We start from the raw sequence: 3785 nt of genomic DNA, 5'->3' as shown, positions 1-3785 counted from the left end.
GCCCCGCCTCCGCCCGCCCCGGCCCGCGCCGTGGGGTCGGGGCGGGCCCTGAGGGAAGGGGCGGGCGGAGCGGCGCGGAGGGGAGGGGGAGCGTGGTTGTGTGAGAAGGTGCCGGTAGCGGGGTCCGGCTGTGAGGGAAGGATGCGGCTGTGGGGAAGGACTGTGAGGGATTGGGCTGCAGGGGGGAGTCTGGTTGTGAGGGAAGGGCACAGCTATGGGATCAGGCTGAGGGGAAAGACACAGCTGTAGGGCTGGACCGTAGGGAAAGGAGCCAGTTATGGGACCCCAGTGAGGGAAAGACCCAGCTATAGGCTCAGGCTGCGAGGGAAAGACACAGCTATGAAGCCAGGCTGTGGGGAAAGGAGCCAGTTACGGGGCCAGGCACGTTACAGACCCACTTACACGATCAGGCTATGAGGATAAGAGCCGGCTATAGGTTCAGCTGTAAAGAAGAGACCCAACTGCAGGGTCGGGCTGTGAGGGATGGAGCCAGCTGCCCAGCCCAGGCCTGGCTCCATCTTGCCTCCCAGCGCTTCCTCTAATCTGATCTCCCTGTAATTCTCCCTGCCCAGCTGTCATTTCTCCCCCCTCTTTATTTTTTTATATCCCCAATTACTTTATGTGTCCAGTGAGAAGCATACAGGCACACAGCATGGGACCGGGGCTGGGAGGCAAGCCCAGGGAGCCAGGGGGCAAAGAGCAGGACAGCATCTCGTATCACCCTCTCTGTACATCCCCCTCAGCATTACTTCTGCTGCGTGATTCCATTTCAAAAAGTCTGTAAAAATAAATAAATAAACAGCTATCCCTTTATTCCACAGCAAACAGCAAACACCAAACGCAGTGCTGGGGAAAGGCACCTCCCAGAGAGGCCTCCCGGCTGATGACAAGCAGGTTGTGTACACGGGCGGAATGAATAAGCGTAACAAGGGCTGCTTACCCATTTATCCGCAGAGCACACGCCCAGCAGGACGACCAGCCCTGCAGTGACACCAGCCCGAGCTGCAGGAGCCTCCCAGGTCACCTTACGGTGGGTTTCATAGCATAAAACCCCACTGAAAGGGGCTTGAGTGCTGCCTGAGAACAGTTTGTGTATTCTCAGCACACAGGGCTCCTGCTGAGCTCTTGCAGGCCCTTACTCCTCCGCTGCTTAAAAGCTACTTTTTCTTTCCAGCCTGTGCATCATCACAGGAAACTAACACCCTGATGGGCTTGTGCCAACAATTTAAGTAGCTCATCTTCTCCTGTGGTGCACACACCCTCAGATGCTTCCATACACCGCTCTCCTTGTGCTGCCCTTTTAGCTTTTGTTTTGCCACTTTTCTCTCTCGTGTCTTTCTGTAAGATGAACCTGCATCTTCTGTCATCAGCCTCTGCTGCTCAGTTCCCTCCCAGTCTCTCCAGGTGGCATTGCCAGCAAAAAAAAAAAAAAAAACAAAACAAAAACCAACCAACACAAACAAGTGAGGGGTAGCAGAAGCACCCTGTGCTACATCAGGTTTTGCTGAACCTGTTTTCTCCCTCATGGAAGATGTCTGAAGATTCAGAGCTCTGCACGCTATTAGGCCACTCAGTGGCTGTACCCTGTCTGTGCCCATCAGCACCAGCACCCCCATCCCAGCAGGATGCTGAGCACTGACGTGTGGCAGCTCGTGATTGTAAGAGCTCTTTGCTGAGCTGAAACCAAACCCCTTACACACTGCACTGCAGTGTGTGCATCTCCTGATGCACTAAGATTTATACTCCTTGTTTGCAGGAAAGTATTTTTAAGCATTGTGAGGTCACTTGCTCAAGGTCATAAAGAGCATTAAAGGGATTCCTGTGCTAGGAGCTGAACAAAGGCATCCTGGCTCCAGCCATGCGCTTGCTGCACAGCTACAACACTGCAAGACAGCGCTGTGCATCCCAACAAACACAGGAGCTCTTGTGAGGCAGTCAGCAGCAACGCCATGGTGCTGATCCTTTCCCAGACCACAGTTTAGCAATCTATAAAACATAACGAGATGGGGATAATCCAATATGTGAGTCCTTCAATGCCATGGCACCCGCTGTTCCCCTGTACATGGCATGGCAGTGCTCAGTTCAGGAGGGATTTGCTCAATGCATGTTTGCATTCCTACCTCCCTGCTCATCCACACGTGCCCTGGAGTCACCCGTGTTATCTAATTGCCTGCAGGGTCACCAGCACTGAGACTCAGAGCGGGTGGAAAAAAGGCAGTGATGTTTGATAAGCTGCAAAAGATCCCCTTCCCTGCTATTTTGGACCATTGTTTTGCTTGAAGTTGTTTTGGAGGCTTTGTTCTGCTGGTGGGAACTCTCACTTCCTCTTCGTTCTGTCTGTTCTCCCTTCCTCTTTTTTTCCACTATTAAAAGGGACAGTCTAAAAGGAAAGAAAGAAGGAAAATTAAAAGTCAATCCCAGCTTTAGATTCAAACTTTCCTTTCATGTGTCATCACATTCCACCAACATTAAGAAACACGAAATTTCTTGATAAAGCATGCAGCAAAAAGCTGCCGCACCCATTGGCACCCGAGCTGTGCCCACAGCACCAACAGTCCTGTCACCGGCCCTGGGAGAGAGGCCAGGCACAGAGCATGCCCACAAAGCAGTCAGCTGCAATTCTCATGCCACGTATGTACGTGTGCAGAAGGCTTCGTGGATAAATCATGGGCATTTTCCTGTGGCTTACATTTGTTCTTCTCTACCTGCTGTCCTACAGCTGTGCACAGCGATGCTGCACCTGACTGTGCCTCAGCTTCCCCCACTTCAGACCATTGCCTCCCCAGCTTGGCAGTGACTGACGCCAGCTTTCCTGATGTGAGCACTCCTGGGTGAGGCAGTAGCACGTTATCTCTGGGTCAATTTGTAGCTTGCAACGTCACCGTCATGTGCTGCATCACTTCATGGTGCACAACTGCTGGGGAAATGGAGCAATCCCGGGCTCATGGCCTCTCTCCTTTTGGCCTCTCCTCCTACTACAAAGAGATGAGGAGCCTCCACCATCACTCTTGTTCTTCCAATTCTTGCCTCCATCCTACCAGGCAAGCAGCTGGGAGCAACCCTTAGCAACCCAAAACATCAGGCTGCATGACTGCTGTGACTGAGGAAGAGCGAAGGCAGAAAGGGTGCAACCCAGGGAGTTGGCTATCGCATTTCTTAAGCTTCCTTTGGGCTAAAACTACTCCATTTGAAGAGAAAACCCCTGGAGGGCTCATTTCTGATATGAATATTGTATGTACCGCTCATGATTTCTTTTTTTACAGATGTACTCCCATAGAGAAGCCACATATTAATGATTTATTGTAATTAGGTTTATACACCTTTCTAAATCACTTGCCCTGCCTTGCTCAGTACCTGGCTGCTTCTCTGCCAGTTCCTCGGCCAGCAGAGCATGTCACCCGATAGTAACACAACAACAATTACTCCTTTGTGTTGGGCTGACACCTTTCATCGGTTCACACAGTGTTTAGCATTGCTCTGCCACACTTCCCACACACCCTCCCTCTCTGCTGGCATGAAACACAACCGTACTCTTCGTCTCTATTCTGTGGGTGCCTGCATTCCACCAGACAGCTTCCCCAAGGCCACACGGTGGCATTTCAGCTAGGTGTCCCACTGTTGGCACACAGAGCTCTAAAATCTGGATGTCCCAGGGCTCTTCAGCAGCCCCTGGCCACTGCTGAATCCACATCTGCATCTCCCTAGGAAACTCAGAGCCTCAAAATCCACTCCTGGGGTTATGGAGAAGAGCGATGAGCAATGGGAGCAACCTGCTGAGCAGAGCC

This window comes from Lagopus muta, chromosome 19 (assembly GCF_023343835.1).
Source record: "Lagopus muta isolate bLagMut1 chromosome 19, bLagMut1 primary, whole genome shotgun sequence".
Classification (NCBI taxonomy): Eukaryota; Metazoa; Chordata; class Aves; order Galliformes; family Phasianidae; genus Lagopus; species Lagopus muta.
This window is presented reverse-complemented; position numbering follows the sequence as displayed.